Source organism: Pinus tabuliformis, chromosome 8 (assembly GCF_031772625.1).
Source record: "Pinus tabuliformis cultivar Carrire ecotype Pingquan chromosome 8, CPIR1, whole genome shotgun sequence".
In the NCBI taxonomy this organism is placed as follows: Eukaryota; Viridiplantae; Streptophyta; class Pinopsida; order Pinales; family Pinaceae; genus Pinus; species Pinus tabuliformis.
In genome coordinates this window covers 865,042,247-865,060,188 of record NC_142294.1, presented here as the reverse complement: position 1 = coordinate 865,060,188, position 17,942 = coordinate 865,042,247, and the positions used below count along the sequence as shown (strand labels likewise).

At 36.3% G+C, this 17,942-nt stretch overlaps 1 pseudogene; it reads left to right on the top strand.

Annotated features, from left to right (window-relative positions):
• Positions 1–17,942, top strand: part of LOC149238298 (5-oxoprolinase 1-like) — a 62,877-nt pseudogene that overhangs the window by 14,632 nt on the left and 30,303 nt on the right.

The window sequence follows — 17,942 nt, the reverse complement described above, 5'->3', positions numbered from 1 at the left end:
AAATGTTGTGTAACAAATGCTTCAAAGAACATCCATTTCCACCAACATCAAAGAATGACTAAATTCTTCATGTACACTATTCAACATTGATGGGGAGCAATACGGCCAATGCACCCGATATAAATATCCACTTGGGTGCAATGTCTAGCATTTTCTATTGGAAACTCAAATATTAGGGTGAGAATTTGAAAGAAGGTGATATAAGGTAGACTTTTATCATATAATGAGGAGACCACACAATGGTTTCTGATTTCTACATAACCACCAATGTTTATCATTGGGACAAACTATAACAAATTGACTTCCTGTAATGACAATATTTAACCCCAGATCGATGAATTAAGTCAATTCATGTTTAATCCAACGATATGTGACAACCCCATACTCAATGAACTTTAATAAAAGAAGAGGTGTCAAAAAATGGTATGGAAAACCCACCAATTTTAAAATCTATTGTCCACGCTGATTGTGACACCCCCCACTACGTTTTTCAAAAACCAGCTCAAGGGGTGTCGCATAGTTGTTTATGGTTCTCTAAAGCCACCTATAATTTCCAACGTGTGCATATTAACAAAACTAGGACCCATGCAACATCAACTGCCATTGAAGAAAATGTACCTTCCATCTCTTCTCCAATCGCGGATGTGACTAAAGACTGGAATCTCGCCACCAAAGTCTGCATATATCCAACTCAAAGCCCAACATAGTGTCTGAATGAGATTATGGGCCCACATACACTTTATTTGTTTTTTCTTTGATTCAAAAATTGGCATACAAAATATTAAACGGGTAAGGTTTTAGGTCATAAATGGCTTATTTAATATATATATATATATATATATATATATAAATATAATGTCTGTAATTTTATTTTAAAAAAATTGTAACATTTCAAAGGATCAACTTTTACCACTGATTAGACAGTTAGATGGTTACACTCCGGGACCAAGATAAAAGTTTGAAACAATGCTTTTGAAGAGGTTGAGAGATTGTAAGTCTTGAGGTAATGTAATGGAGGAAAATTTCTCAAAAAATAGTAAAGAAAACCAGTTTTCATTTCATCTTTAGGCAAGTGCAGATTTGTTTTTCCTTGTGTTTTTCAATTCATTTACATTTTTCTTCTTCTGGTCAAATGTATGATGTAGCAAGTCTTTTTAGTTTAATACTTCATGAAGTTACTTTTTAGTACTTGTGTTGTTTAAATTTGAAACCCTTAATGTCACAATTTATTTTCTTCATTATTCATTATGCATAACTAAATCCTAGATTCTTAATTGCTTGAGCTATAAAGTTCTTTCCTTATCCACATTTCTTCCAACCCACTCTATACTTCAAGGATATGGCCACTCTATTTGTAATTAATGGGTTTTTTAATTAGAGGGTTTCATTACATTTCATTTAAGCCCAACTCTCACTATTTATTTTAAAAGTTTTCATCAATTTATTTAGATGTCCTCGACACTAACCTCTTGCAACTAGAGGTTGTCTCTAGGGTTACAACAGACAGTTTGAGAATTAATTCTATCCTTTATTCTAAATTCTTCTATTGAAAATTGAGCCCATAACTCTTCAAATTATGGAGCTTTTTTTCTTACATAGATACTTCTTGCAAAACCATCCCATGCCTTAGGTAAGGCATTGATTGCAACTGTCATTAATTTTGAATCTTATATTTTCTCACTGGTTTCTTGAATTGGATATTTCATTTTTTATATCTCCATGAAATAAGAATCTATAATGTCTTATTTTTTCATATTTTATTGATATAGTTGAGTCTTGAGGGCTATCAAGTGACATGTTGTGCTGATGGAGTTGAATTTCACCTAGCTATCATAAACTTCTTTAGATGTAGATAATTATGATACAAAAGTGATAAGATTGTCTTTTATGGACTCAAAGCAAATTATTTGAGCCTTAATCTCCTCTTTTTCATATTTTTCTATTTCTTGAGTATTCTCTTCATTTTGTACTGGAACTTTCCCTTGAACAAATTTCATGACACAACTCTATCTAAGGACTAAGTCAATTTTCATTTTCCATGAGTTGAAGTTGGATGTTCCTTCTAGATTGTTGATTTCCTTACATATATTCCATTGGATTAGACATAATGACTTGAATATGATATGTTACCAAAAATATATTCAATTATGGCTACTAAAATGATGATATTCTTGGACTGTTAAAATGGTCAGATTCTTGTCTCTTCCTTGTAAGAGTGTCTCTACTTCACCATAACCCTGATTCCATGTTAGAAAATAAAAGGTAAAATGGAGTCTTTGGTATTGGGGGGAATCCACCAATCCTCTTCTTATTGAATCAAGTAAAAAATGAGATATCCAACCTAATACCAAAGACTCCAATTCAACTATTCCAGTTCAACCCTCCTCTCAAGAAAATGGTATTTAATTGTAGAACTTCGACCTAGCTTCCAAACATCTTTGGTCCTATTGAAAACTTCATCTCCTCTCACAGTACTTCAACTCCTCTTGTAGACCCTCGAACTCATCAGAGAACTTTAGGAAGGCTTCATAATTTTGGTCTTGCTATAAACTATAATTTACTTCAAACTTCAACCCTAATTTGTACACTTCAAATAGATTTAGTTCAGATTTCAGTCAGTCTCTTTTATTTTGGCACCTTTAGATAAGCTATCTTCATTTCAAAAGTATATATTATAAAAGCGTTCAATATCTTCTTATATCTCAACTTCCTTCCAATTGCAAAGATCAAATTCCTTTTTGTAACTTGTTGCATGTGTCTTCAAAGAGCTTCAATAGGATTCTTTATAAAGATGTTCATTAGGGTGCCCAAGATCCATTTAGGCCGACTTCACTAAGAAATGGTTGACTTGGAATTTTTACATAGTTTTGACAAACTAAATAATAAATAAATACATTTATTTTCTAAATTTCAAATGACATGACTCAAATATACATTGTCTTAAATATTTTGACTTTTAAAGCATGAAAAACATGCTATATAAAAAAATAAAAATAAATTTATTAATAAATACATTTCATTATGAAGACTGACACTAGTTACATTCTCCAATAGGCTGAAGGTGAGAAAAACCAACCAAGGAATGAGGATGAGACAACCTTTGGTTTCCCTATCATTGATCCAACTTCCAATTTTCATATGAAGAATATCTCTCCAACAGTACTTCCACGATTTTAAGGGATAGTAAGTGAGGATCCTAACACTTTCTTATTGGAATTTTATCTCTTATTTTTTGGCAAGAATTATTTGACTGATGCTCCAAATTTGAAGTTATTTCCGGCTACCCTTAAAGAATCTTCCCTGCAACAGTTTATGGGATTACCAAAAAATAGTATCGCAAACTGAGAGGGCACGAGAAAGGAATTTCTTAAGAAGTATTAAAGTTACTACAAGGCTCAAGAATTGAAAGAGGAAATCTTCAGAATGGTGCAGAAGGAAGCGAGAGCTTAGAGGATTACTTGGAAATATTTTTATACAATCTTCAACATGTTAGGCAACAAAAATTGGATCCTAACATGAAGAAAATTATTTTCTTGAAGGGTGTGATGGAAGAGTCGACGAACATGCTTAATTTTACTCAATAATGACTAAGAAGTCATGAAAACCTTGAATTGAAGGTACACCTTTCCATTCTACTACTGTGAGTTTTTCACATTTTTCTAATCCACAATATGCATGCTACATTGTCATAACATTGTAGACAATGTGTGGCTACAATAACCACCTCAGAACTAATCTTCATAGCAAGGTTGGTAGGGATTAGGTTATTGAGCCATACTATAGCCTCAGTATCCTTGAGAATCTCAAACCATTTTCACAAAGTGTTAGAAAATTATATATTATGGAGCAATGGAACACATAAAATATTGCAGAAATATGAACACAGAAAACGCATAAAACAAGAGAGACACAAATATACGTGGTTCACCCAGTTTGGGCTACATCCACCCCGAACAGGTAGTCCTTCCTTTCTATTATCGAGCAAATTTTTTTCTTACAGCTGATATGCTATAATATCCTTTGTTTTATCTCACAGTCTCACCTGTCTACTTCTCGCTCGGAGAATACACATCTATTACACAGCCTCAATACAATGTGCTCATATGAAGAGACGGGTTGCCTTCTAGGGCAAAAAACCCTAAACTAAACATAAGTTCTACCATCAGATCATCCGCCTAATGAACAGCCCAGATTGACTTGAAATTATTGTACTTTTACAAGGCAATTTTACATTTGTTTTTAGCTTCGGGGGCGCTGCTCCCAAGTCCCCACCGGGGGACTGCTGGCCCCTGGACCCCCCAGCTGGGGGGGATCGGCCCCCTCGAACCCCCGCGGGGGGTACAAGTCCCCCCTGCACCCCCCCGCATGGAGGGGTGTACAAAATTCCTGGGGTATACATCCAGCTGAAACAAAGACTTCTGAACAATCATGCTCCACATCCAACACAAAGCTACGAGTCACCAACATCTCCCCAAAAACAACCTTTGAATACTCAACTACAGTTACCCTCTACTCATCCTCCTAGGTTGAACCTATTTCCTTTTAGACTTGTCACTAACCCAAATAATAAAGAAACCCATCATGTGTTGCAAGCTCAATTGCATCCCTTCCCGACCTATCTTAATACTCTTGTAGAAGTGTAGGATATCCATTTATGATTGAGGAAGGTATTTCCAGATTCTATCCCCATTATGTAGAGGAAGAAAAAAAGGAAGAAGTATATATTCATGTAGAGAGAACAAATAGTCATATAATACCTCAGCAAGATAACAAACCCTTGAAACAAGCCTTCAACTTTAACCCCTTGATAGAGAGAGATTGAATGAGAGTGAACCATTAAAAAACCCTTAGTATGATGTGATCAAAGATTTGAGGAATATTTGTGTTAGGATTCCCTTACTACAAGATATCCAAGATATACTTATTTATGCTAAAACAATGAGGGATATGTGTCCTAAAAAAAAAGGAAGGAAGTCGAAAGAACCACCTACTATTCATATTGTCAAGGAGTTTGTTGACACAATCACTGGAAATAGTTTAGCAAAGAAATATATTGATCCTGAAAATACTATTAATTACCTGCATATTAATGGAGTATGTGTATCTAATACTTTAATTGACGTTAGAGAAACTATCAAGATTATTATTGTGCATACCATGCAATTTCTGAAATTGATTGATCTTTGTCCTACCCAGACCATCCTTGAATTAGAATATAGATCTAGAATCAAGTCGAAGGAGCCTTAGATGATGTGATTGATTCTGTCAATTCATTGGAATATCAAGTGGATTTCATGGTTTTGCAAACTAAATCAATGGCTAGATGACATCCTATAATCCTAGCGAGATTGTGGCTTGTTACTACAGATGCTTTTATAGGATGAAAATATGGTAACATGTTTATTTCTTAGGGAGGAGTTGTAAAATAGATTAGGTTATATCCTCCTACAAAGTCTCTCATCGAATTTGAGGAAGTCCCCTAGTTTTATGATTCGGCAAGTGATGGGGAAATGGTCCATCCAATATGCACTATATATTAGGTAAAATAATTCCAGGAATGTCATAAAGAAAACTAGTTTAATTATTTTCTATGTAATTCAGGTTCTTATGGTTCTAATGATCATCCACTAGAGCGGGTTTTAAAGAGTGATATACAGGAAAAAATTGATCTAATAGTCTTGTCCTCATTGTGAAATGTTGCTAAAGTTTCATCATAAGAAATAGAACTATATTATGTGTCTGTTGAAGTTAGTCTTGGTAATTTTATGAATAACAGTAATGAACTTACTTATGAGCAACAAAAATAACTAATTCATATTTTATAGGAACAAATAAAATCCTTCACACGATATTATCAAGACATGAGGGGAATTTATCCTATAGTCTGTTCACACCATATTTATGTGTAGATCAATGCCCATCCTATGTGAAAACCTCAAAGGCTTATGAATCCAACACTCAAGGAAGTGGTAAAGGAGGAAAAATTCCATTCACGCTAATTTTATCTACCTTATATATGATAGAAAATGAGTTCCCCCCTTAGTTTTGGTACCCAAATCTTCAAGGAAGTGGCATGTGTGCGTGGATTTTCGTGAATTGAACAAATATAATATGAAGGGCTATTTTCCCCTTCCTTTTGTAGATAATGTCTTAGACACCCTAGTAGGAAATAAATATTTCCCACTATTGGATGGGTTTAGTGGGTATAACTAGATCCAAATAGCTCTGGAGGAACAAGAGAAAACAACATGTACTTGTCCCTGGGGAAAATTTCTCTTACATAGTTTTAAATTTTGGGTTGTGTAATTCCCATGCCACCTTTAAAAGGGAAATGTTAGGAATTTTCTCAAATCTTGTCCATGATTATGTGGAAGTGTACATAAACAATTTTTCTATTTATGGGGATTCCTTTGAAGAAACTTTAATAATATTAAGAAAGTATTAATTAGATGTCAGGAAGCACACCTTTCCCTCGGTAATATAAAATGTCCAATGACGTTAACGAAGGGAGTATTAATTGGCCACATTATTTCTTTTACAGGTATTGAGGTCAATCCCACTAAGATCAAGGTCTTATCTCGACTACTGGTTCTTACAATACAGAAGGAGGTAAGAACTTTCCTTGGTTTTTTAGGATATTATAGATGTTTTATTGAAGGTTTTAAAAATATTGACACAACTTTGTTGATATTGTTGTTTAAATTTGTTTCTTTCTTGTAGAATAACTCATGGCTATATGTGTTTAAGATCTTAAAAGAAAAACTCTCAGTTGCACCTGTCTTGAGGGGGCCCAGTTGGACTTTATCTTTCCATATCTACATGGATGCCTCATACAAGACTTTAGGGGTTTTCCTTGGAAAAAAATATGACATATTTTGTTATGCCATTTATTATAGTAGTAAAAACCTAACCCCTATAAGTTGAATTAAATTGTGACATAAAAGGATTTCTTACGGTGATGCACTATATAAATAATTTAGGAATTTTATCACAGGTTATGAGGTATTCATCTAGATAGACCATGCAACTATTTGGTACCTCATGAATAAAAAAATAATTAATTCTTGAATCATGAGATCATTTTTGTTATTATAGGAATTTAAAGTTATGATTGTGGATGGGCCTAGTAAAGACAATCTAGTTGATGATTTATTTTCTAGGTTGCAACATGAAAGTAACGATGTTCCTATAGATTTAGATTTTCTAGATGAACTGTTATTTGTAGTTTCTTCTCATCTACCATGGTTTTCATATAATGCAAATTATTGATGAGCCTTGGTATTGCAATAAGAATGTTGCAACTCCCAAGGCTACCTACTTTAATTATCAACCCTGGGTTCATACAAGCTTAAGAGGTATCTGCACTATATGTGTGGCATCCAATGTGTCCTTCCTTTGCTATGATGATGTAATGGAGTGCATGTACTTAAGCCAAATCCTAAACTAATTGCAGAAAATGAAATGTTTGAAATGGAACCTTAACCTATTGCAAGAAAAAGAAGGTACAAGGAAAGAGATTGAAATCAAATGCTAAAACACACCATTTCCTAATTAACTGCCAAGAAGCTATGCTTTGCAATAATGTTAAATTATCATGAACCTAATTCTACTATCTAAGCATGGAATTAATAAGTATCAAACATCACTAATGTGCAAGTAAAGGGACTGAAATAAATCCATTTTTGTCTTTTTGTCTTTTCATGCAAAATCAAGTATGCAAACTAACTTCTTTTGGTGATGTGGCAGGTGAATTAAGGATGTTGGAGGATGGCTGGAAGGGTTAGGAGCTAGTTGTATGGTGTGGGAGACCCTTGTGAGGCTTTTGGTGACTTCCTAGAGTTTTTCTCGCAATTCGGCCTCAAAACAGGCCATTTCAGGAAAACCTACAGGATGTACTAAAAACCTACAGGATCCCCTGAAAACCTACAGGATATAGTCGAGAGCAAAAATTGAAGGTGTTTATGGTGATGGAAGGCTTAGGGAAGGTGATAGATGGGTGGAATGGAGTGAGACAATGCCTAGGATCACTCAAAACTCAAAACCAAAGTTGGGAGATGGATGGAATTTCTCAAAAGGCTTCGAGAAGTTTCCTACAAGTTGTACAAATTCACTATAATTCATCGAATGACCAAGAAAATCAAATGCAAATTGGATGGGACCAATTTTTTTATTAACTAGGATGTCGTAGGTCCCCATTCCAAGTGGAATAACTCAAAAATAACTCTGTTAACCCATGCTAAAAAAATAAAATAACATTACTAGTCGAAAATCTAGGAATTCGAGAACTAGTGAGCTAGTAAATCTGAAAAATGCATAACCAAATCAAATGAAAATTCAATGGGGTAATTTTTGTTATGAACTAGAATTTTTTTGTGATCTAATGCAATTGGAATCAAGTCGATCTAAGCTTGTTAGCATGCTCTAAAAAATAGTTGAAATTTATTGTTCTTTTTTAAAAAGGAGGTACAACAATCTAGATTTGGGAATACGAAGACTAATCCAAGCAGCTCAATGATTACTATGAACATCCAAAGCTTTTAAAAGGATGAAAGAATGCTTATGATCCTAAAAAAGGACTTACATCAACCATTTAACTCAATCCTACAACAAGAAATCATTAATACTAAATGCAGAAATAGAAAGAAATGAAAACTAGAGATGCATGTGAATAAGCAATGAAAAGAAGGAAAGAAAATGATACAAAAGGGCTCTGAGGTTCTTGGGATGGCCAAACCCAAGGAAAATCAGAGACCTATGGAGGAGAACAAGATTTAGAAGCTGAACATGACACCAATCTTCATTATTTTTATCAATAGAATTACATCCCTGCAAGAAAATACATTGGAGCTACAAAAATACAAGCTCTCTCCACAATAACACTAATGAAAATCTCCCTATAGAGGAAAATTCGACTTGGTACTTATACAAAATTATTAGGAATCATTCCCCATTAATGGAGGAAGCTTTCCCCACAAAAATCCCTTGATTAGTGGATCTAGTCCCCAATACTAGGAATTTGCATTAAATGGGAGGGAACGCATTCCTAGATTTTCAAAATCATTCCCTAGAGGAAAATTCAACTTGGTACTTATACAAAATGGTTAAGAATCATTCCCCATGGATGGAGGAAGCTTTCCCCACCGAAATCCCTTGATTAGTGGATCTGCTCCCTTGATTAGTTGAACACATTCCTAGATTTTCTCAATCATTGGAGTTCCACAATTTGTGCCATAATTCCATAATATCTTGTTGAATTATTATTTATTATTGATCCTCTAGTAGTAGGGAAGAAGTCCCTAAATTATCTCCTCCTTTAACTCTTCATAATATGCCCAATATTCTCATAATATTCCACAAAAAATAAATAATATTAGACACAAATAGTCAATTATTCATAAACCTTCCTAATGAATATATTAAAGTTAAAAATAAATTATCCAATTCAAAAAGAGAGGTTTAATGTGCTGAAGGATGGTTATATGCTAATTTATGTTTTAATTTAGAGGCATGGGCCTTAACTTATGTTTTAATTTAGAGGCACGGGCCTTAATTTATGTCTAATTTAGAGGCCCATCATACCCCCCTATTGAAAGTGTTGCTCATCCTCTGAGCAACTTAGTGACCTCATTGTGCCTCATCCATGGCCCTAGAGGCCTCTCTCTTGTGCATTAAGAATTTTGGCTGTAGGCTCTGCAAGGACAAGCCCAAAAACACATTTGTTCAAAGAAAAATCATTGTTTCTTGAGACCATTAGCTTGCTTTCTTGCCCTTATTCATGTTGAAAATGGAAACAAGAAATGATAAAAATAGGAATTCTATAAATAGCATTTCAGGTACCAGTGTTGGACATAGCAACAAGGAACGAAAAATGGAAATATTAAAAATAACATTGTTATAAATAGCATTTCGGGATACATTCCAATTTAGTTAGTCCCTAAACTAAAATTGAGAATTTGATCTTAACAACTGTTTGTAAAATAATTAATTAATTCATCTTGATTTAATTAGTTGTAGGAAATCAAACATGAAGTCTATGTGAAGACATGCAACAATTTCTCCATTGATTGAGGAAGTTATCCCTTGATTAAAGGAGATCATAATGAGTTGTAATTTGAGTTGTAGCTAGTTAGCTCAGTTATCTGAGTTAAGTCCAGTTAGATTAGTTCCTATAGTTTGTGGAACTAATTGTGAGCTCAGTTAGTTAATGCATGCATGCATGTAACTGCTGCACTTCAGATAACTGAATATTCTCTCATAAATAACTCATGCATGTTATTTCAGTCAGAGACCCAGTTGAGATCAGAGGAAGGGACAGTGTACTATCAGTTGGAGGATTTTTCCTATATGGGAAACTCATCCATGCTGAAGGAATTATCTCCTTTAGGACTGCGCAATTACTATTGAGTTTAATGTGTTGTGTGAGAGGTGAATTCACACATGTGGCAACATTGGACGCTAGGAGAAACTATGCAAGGAAATAGGAGGATTTGAGGGCAGAGGAGAAGGTTTGTGAGAAGCCTTTGATTGTCTATGAGCAGCATTGTTCGATTGCGCTGAGAGCTAGATCGCTTGTGAGATGAAGCTTTGTGTAATTTGAACATATTTCCACTTGTATGATATTACAGAGATCGAGGTTTTAGGCTGAGGCTTTCCCCAGAGTATTCTTCTGTGTTCATGTGTGATTGCTTTCTCATTCTCAAGTTATATGTGTTCTATTTGATCTTACTCATATTCGATTAAGCTTCCGCAAATTTTGTTGTAGAAGTAGATCTTGTATTTTGCTTTAGTATATTACATAATCTGTTGATCTACAGTGAAAAATTTTACATGGTATCAAAGCGAAGGTGATCAAAGCGAAGAACATTATACAAGAAGGGAGAAGTTCGAAGTTTGAGGTTCTTGAATATAGAAATCGAGTTCTTATCACATCTCAATTTCACCAATGGCGTTCAACGGTTTAAGACTCGAGTATGCCCTTGATGGCAACTCAAATTATATAGCCTGGAAGGATCGCATGGAAGCAGTATTAGAGGATAACGGTCTAAAGGACTTCATTGATCAAGAAGTCCCCAAGCCGATAGCGGCTAATGCTAAAGAATTGGCGGAATGGAAGAAATGTGTGGCTAGAGCAAGGAGAATCCGTCTGGAGGGAGTTTGAGACCACATAGCCTCGAGCCTCCATGGGAAGGAGACACCATTTTCGATGTGGAAAACATTGAAAGATCTATATCAGAATAGTAGTGCTCAGAAGAAGCTGGTGCTGAAAGAAAAGCTTCGGAAAATCAAGTGTGAAAAGGGTGACACAATCTCTTCATATCTGAACAAGCTCACCACCTGCACGGATGAGCTTGGAAGTGTAGGGATCATGACAGCCAATGGTGACATGGTGAGTCTTGCACTCCTCAGTCTTCCTAAGAGCTGGCATAGCTACAAAGACTTAGTAAATGGAAGAGAGAAACTACGAGATTGGGAACGACTTTGGTCAGATCTGATGCAGGAGGATATAAGAAGAAGCACTAGAGATGGTTCTTCATCTAAGGAGGATGAAGAAAATTGTGCCTTAGCGATTAAGGCGAAGAAAGGGAAGGAGAAGGATTCTCATCCCAAATCGAGTTCTTCCCATGGTGGGAAGAAGTTTGACAAATCTAAAGTGTGATGTTTTCATTGTCATGAGGTGGGCCATTTTGCTATAAATTGTCCACTAAAGAAATCCAAGATGGGATCCAAGGAAGGATCTGAAGATGAGGCATTGGCCTCACAGTTCGAGTTGGATTTCACCCTCTTCACATGCATGGTTTCATCCATGGTGGGATGTGGTTGATTTCTTGACAGTGAAGCTTCATTCGACATGACCAATGATAAGAGTTTGTTCAGTACCTTGGAGGAGAAAGATCTCCAAATACTCATAGTGATGGGTAATGAGGAAAAGTATAGTGTCTCAGGAGTAGGCACATTTTTTTTCAAAGGGAGCATGGAGCTCGCATTACCTAGACGGATGTGAAGTATGTGCCAGGACTAAGGAAAAACTTGGTATCGATCACAATGATGGAAGACAAAGGCTATGATGTAGTCTTCAGTAAGGGAAAGGTTTTCCTTAGACACGTCACCATGAGACAAGTGAAGCAGATCGGTTCACGAGTCAAGAACTTATATGCTCTTGAGGTTCAAGATACATGCAAAGCCTTGAGGAGCAAGGCAACTGTTGGAGACTTGGTGATTGAGAGGAAGAGTACATTACTTCTCAACATGCAGCACCAGAAGAAGTCTTAGACAATTGTGGAGGAGCCACAATTGGTGAAGCAACTTCACGAGGTTGTGGAGCAGCCATAATTGGAGAAGCCGAGAGGAAACCAAGTGGAGGGATCCACTCATGCAGAGACCTCCAGTAGGGGGAAATTTAAAGCCAAGTGGGCAAAGGGATCACATGCATCCATACCTCCAGGTAGGAGGTGGGGCGATGTGGAGTGACAGTCCCAAGAAGGCTGGAATAGGGGCAGGATCATTGAGGTACCCAACCTCTTTGATTAGACCTTGCTACGGGAGCCCTGATGAGGAGTAGCAGGACTGGATGAGTGGGTAGAGATAGATGTGGATGGAGTGACAGAGGAAGCTTCAGCATTAGAGGATGTTTCTAGCCCAACAGGGAAGTCAGTTGGGAGATCAGTTACTTACTTCTCAGTAACTGAGTTGTAGTGCAGTAGTGGGCAGCATGATGCAACATGATGAGAGGAAGTGTAGTGTGGATGCAGTGCTGGGAGACAAGACCAGCATTAGCACGGATGTAGCAGTAGGAATCAGTGTGATTGATGCAGTCATAGATCAAAGTGACAGAGGCTAGAGTAGTTAGATACTGAAGAGCACAGAGGTGCATAGTTTTCAGTTGATAGAGGAAATAATAGTCAGAGACTTTGATAACAAAGGCATCATTCTGATTCAGGTTGGATATTTTTTCGTTTCTAGAGTTCCTGGAGCAACAACACTTGGGAGAAGTGTTGCATGCAGAACATTCCAAAGGTTCAGGATCGGGTTCGAGTTGAATTCCTTTCTTGTTGAGAGGGAGTGTTGAAAAAGGCAACAAGAAATGCTATAAATAGCATTGCTATAAATAGAATTTAAGGTACCAGTGTTGGACATAGTAACAAGGAATGAAAAATGGAAATGCTAAAAATAACATTGCTATAAATAGCATTTTTGAATACATTCCAATTTTAGTTAGTCCCTGAACTAAAATTGAGAATTAAAATTTGAATTTGATCTTAGCAGCTGTTTGTAAAATAATTAATTAATTCATCTTGAGTTAATTAATTGTAGGAAATCAATCATGAATTCTATCTGAAGACATGCAATAGTTTCTCCATTGATTGAGGAAGTAATCCTTGATTAAAGGAGATCAGAATGAGTTGTACTTTGAGTTGTAATTAGTTAGCTCAGTTATCTGAGTTAATTCCAGTTAGATTAGTTCCTACACTTTGTGGAACTAATTGTGAGTTCAGTTAGTTAATGCGTGCATGCATGTAAATGCTGCACTTCAGATAACTGAATATTATCTCATAAATAACTCATACATGTCAGTTCAATCAGAGACCCAGTTGAGATCAGAGGAAGGGACAATGTACTATCATTTGAAGGATATTTCCTATATAAGAAACTTATCCATGCATAAGGAATTATCTCCTTCAGGACTGCGCAGTTACGATTGAGTTTAATGTGTTGTGTGAGAGGTGAATTCACACATGTGGCAGCATTGGACTCTAGGAGAAACTGCGCAAGGAAATAGGAGGCTTGGAGGGTAGAGGAGAAGGTTTGTGAGAAGCCTTTGACTATCTATGAGCAGCATTGTTGGATTGTGCTGAGAGCTGGATGGCTTGTGAGCTGAACTTTGTGTAATTTGAATATATTTCCACTTGTATGATATTACAGAGATCAGGGTTTTAGGTTGAGGCATTCCCGAGAGTATTCTTCTATGTTCATGTGTGATTGCTTTCTCATTCTCAAGTTATATGTGTTCTATTTGATCTTGCTCATATTCGATTAAGCTTCTGCAAAGTTTTTTGTAGAAGTAGATTTTGTATTTTCCTTTAGTATATTGTATAATCTATTGATCTACAGTGAGAAATTCTACAATTCAAGATGAGTTCTTGAATATTTTTTTGTTTAGAAATGTCTTCCATATCCTTATCAACCTTTTGCTACCTTGTTCCACCATTTAGACACCTCTAAAACCTTCAAAATGCCTTTAGATGAGAATTAGGACATCCTGTAGTAATTCCTATCAAAACTACATGAAACCTTGTTAAAACTACAGGATACCAGTTTTGAGCATAAATGATAGTTTGAGGTTAGGGAAGGCCCTTGCTTGATTTCCATGCCTTTCTCCCATTTTTATAACATCTTTTATGCCTTGGACAAAAGCTAGAAAGAGATTGGAGACCTCTTGGAACACTGCAGTTTGAGTTCTATTTTGATGGTGAGTGCCTTATTTATTTTTGTTGCCTTCTTCGTCTCTTTTGTGGCCTAGGTGATTTCCTAATCACCTTGGAGTTCTATGAAAAAGCTTTTCCATCTTGGGGTTTAGCATAATTTGTTCATTTCTTCCTTCTTTTAGCAACATTCTGCCTTGCTGTAGTAGTCATTCCTCCTCTTTCAGGGTCTTCTAATTATATGATAGTCTCCTTCCCTTTCTTGCTTTTTGCTGATGACTCCTTTGTTTGTGCAGGTACCTGTGGTTGAAGATGGTGGTGTTGTTGCTTCTTTGGAGCTTCTTATGCTCTTGGATCATCATGTTGGAGGCTTGCTATTGTTATTATTTGTATTCTGTGGGATGGGCTGATATAGGATTTCCTACAGGATGTCCTGTAGTTGCTTATCCTTGAGAAATATTAATCATACACTTTGTTGAGATGGTGACATGGATGGAGAGAAAGACTAGGAGTGTGGAGAACAAGGAATACTCAGGCGATGCTCTCTATTCCTCTTTATTTCCCTTCTTTTCGAAGACTGATTTTTTAATTTTTTTTTAAACTGATTTTGTTTTTAAGGGTGAATGCAGGGGTGATGATGGTGAACAAGGTATGGTGATGGAATGATGAAGGGGGTGCATTTTATTGGCATAAAAAGTCATTTATTTGCCTTAGGATTGCCTCCTATGGGATTTCTGGGTCACTGTAATTCCTATAGGATCATCCTGTAGAAAACATAGTCCCTTTGTAAACTAAAGTAAATGAGTGGAAAAAATGACAAAAATGGTGGAGGAATGAATGGTAATGAGTGGTAAAATAAAAATTTGATTGAAAGGGTTCTCTTTGTGATCCTCCTTTGCTCTTTGACCATCCTTCTTGCTAACCTGCAAATGAAAATTTCGTGAAAATGGAGAGATGCTCTCTTTGCTTTTTTTTTTCAAGAATGAAATGGGATGGATGAATGATGAATAGATAGTGAATATGAAGTGGATGGAGGGCTTGGAGTGCTGTGGTGACCTTGGCTTTTGCAAAAAAATCTTCTTTTAACTGTTGTCCTCATTCCTTGAAATCATCGCCCTTCATAATTTGGCTTTTCAACATTGCATGAGTGAAGGAGTGAGCTGAAATCAACTAGTTGAAGGCAGTTGAGACTGCTGACCCATCCTTAGCTTATAAAATCTCATCTCTCATGCATTGACAAAAAATTTCTAACTATAATATGCTCAAGAGAAGAGGTCAAAAATAATACCTGTACCTACCTGATGGTTGTTGGAGAGACATGCATGCTGCTGTTGAGTTGATGTTCATGTGCAGATGTTGGATGGTGATGCTGATGATCCTAATGATGCTGCTAAGATTTGGAGGAGCTTCTTTGACCTCTGGATCTCCTTTTGAAACTGCTCACTGCCAATCCTATAGGTGTTGTTATGTATCTTGTACGTTTACAGGATAGCGACTTGTTTTGTCCATATTTCCCAAATGGTAGACTAGATTGAGTTGAAACCTTTTGAGCATGTTTCCATCGTCATTATGCACCTCCCCATAGAAACGTCTTGGTCAATGGATGCATGGATATCGAGAAAAACTAAAAATGTCTGAAGGTGATGGAAGATGATTTCTTGGAAACCATGCACTGGAATTTGCTGAAATTGCTTGGGAATGTTACCATCATCCATATGCATCTCCCCATGAAACAAATTTTTAAATAGCTGTAAGGATATTGAGAAAATGCAAAAATGGTTGAAGGTGATGGATGCCAATTTATTGGAAACCGTGCACTGAAATTTGCTAAAATTTCTTGAGCATGTTACCATCATCCATATGCATCTCCCCCTGAAACATCTTGGCCAATGGATGCATGGTTTTCAAGTTATGGCAAAAACAATTTTCTACTCTATGTATTTTGTATCCTGTAGTAAAACAAAGCATCCTGTAGTTTTTTAGGACAACAAGGAAAATGAGTGGTAGAAGCTTGAGAATTATGGGTGGATGGTGAAAATAGATGAGGGTGATGGATTGGCATGGCCTTAGCCTTGTTGGAGCATTTGAGCGAAGTAGGAGAAAGTCAAATTTGACTTCTCTTGACTAGGTTTGACCAATTTTTTTCTTTTGGTAGCAACTTGTTTTTTTCTTTTTCTTTTTTTCTTGCAGATATTGGAGAGTATATAAGTTATAAATGGAGCAAAGATTTTATTTTATTTTCTCTCTTTTTCTTCCAGGCCTACTAGCTGCCTCAAGGAGGTTTTCAACTAGTAGGTCTGCCTAGGCGCCTCAAAGAAGGTTTTCACCTAGGATTTTTTTTTCTCTCTTTTTTCATTTTTTCAACCCATTGACCCCCTCATGGAGGTTTTCAATCAATGAGCCAATCTGAGGCGCCGCCAAGGAGGTTTTCACCTTAATTTTTTATTTTTTATTTCTTATTTTTTGTTTTGTTTTTGTTTTTTCTTCTACCCTACCCTACTTGAAAAACAAAATCACTTTCAAGTATAAGAATAATTACAATGGAGCCATGTGCACATCAAGATGACAGACAAAATGATGTGGAGGCTTGAAATGTATGCTTTGACATGTACCTAGATTTCGGAGACCAAATTATTTGATTTTGAAAGGATGAAGCATAGTTGAGGAAGAGAGTGATGCTGCAACTTAGTGATTATCTAGAACCATATTTCAATATAGTTGTGATGTCCTTGGTCCTTTTGTTGATCTGAATCATTCTTCATGTCTTCTTCTTTCATGACCTTCAAATTTTCCTCTTTTTTCTAATTTTTCTCTTGAATACATGGAGGATTTGATGGTAACCATGAGGGAGCTTTCTCAATCTCTGATTTTGTTTTCTGCTCTTCATCAAATGCAACCCATGGTTATTTGATCTTCTCTTTTGAATCTTATTCTTCTGGATGTGGTCCTTCAATATAATCTCGTTTTTCAATACTCTTCCTGAGCTATGGTGAATACCATTGAGCTGAAGAGGAGATGTTTGGAAGTGTTGTACCTCAGCATTGTAAGTGGGTTGAGCTACTTCAATGTGTGGGTTTGGAAATGGTGGTACAGGTAGTTGAGTAGGAGTACAAATTTGAGATGGATGTGGTTGGGATTGTGTTTGTGGTGGAGGTGAATGGTAGGGATAACATGGAGTTGGGTATGGAGGATATTGAGGATATTGTGGATGGATCCCATAAGTTCCTTGCCAACCTTGTTTCCAAGATTGGTTTTGGTGTTGAGATGGCTAATGTTGCCAAGAAAAAGGTGTGTTCCAATTATTTTGAGGTGGATATGCATAACCTTGAAATTGTGAATCAGGTTCTTACATCATATCAGGCTGAATAGGTTGCCATGGTCCTCTTGGAGCTACATAACATTGCTGCACTGGTAATTGACTTGCTCCACTGTCCTCTTGGTGAAAGTCCTTCAACCTTAGTAATGAGGAGCAACATTTAACATCATGTGATTCTGCATGGACAACACAAACATCTTCTTTTT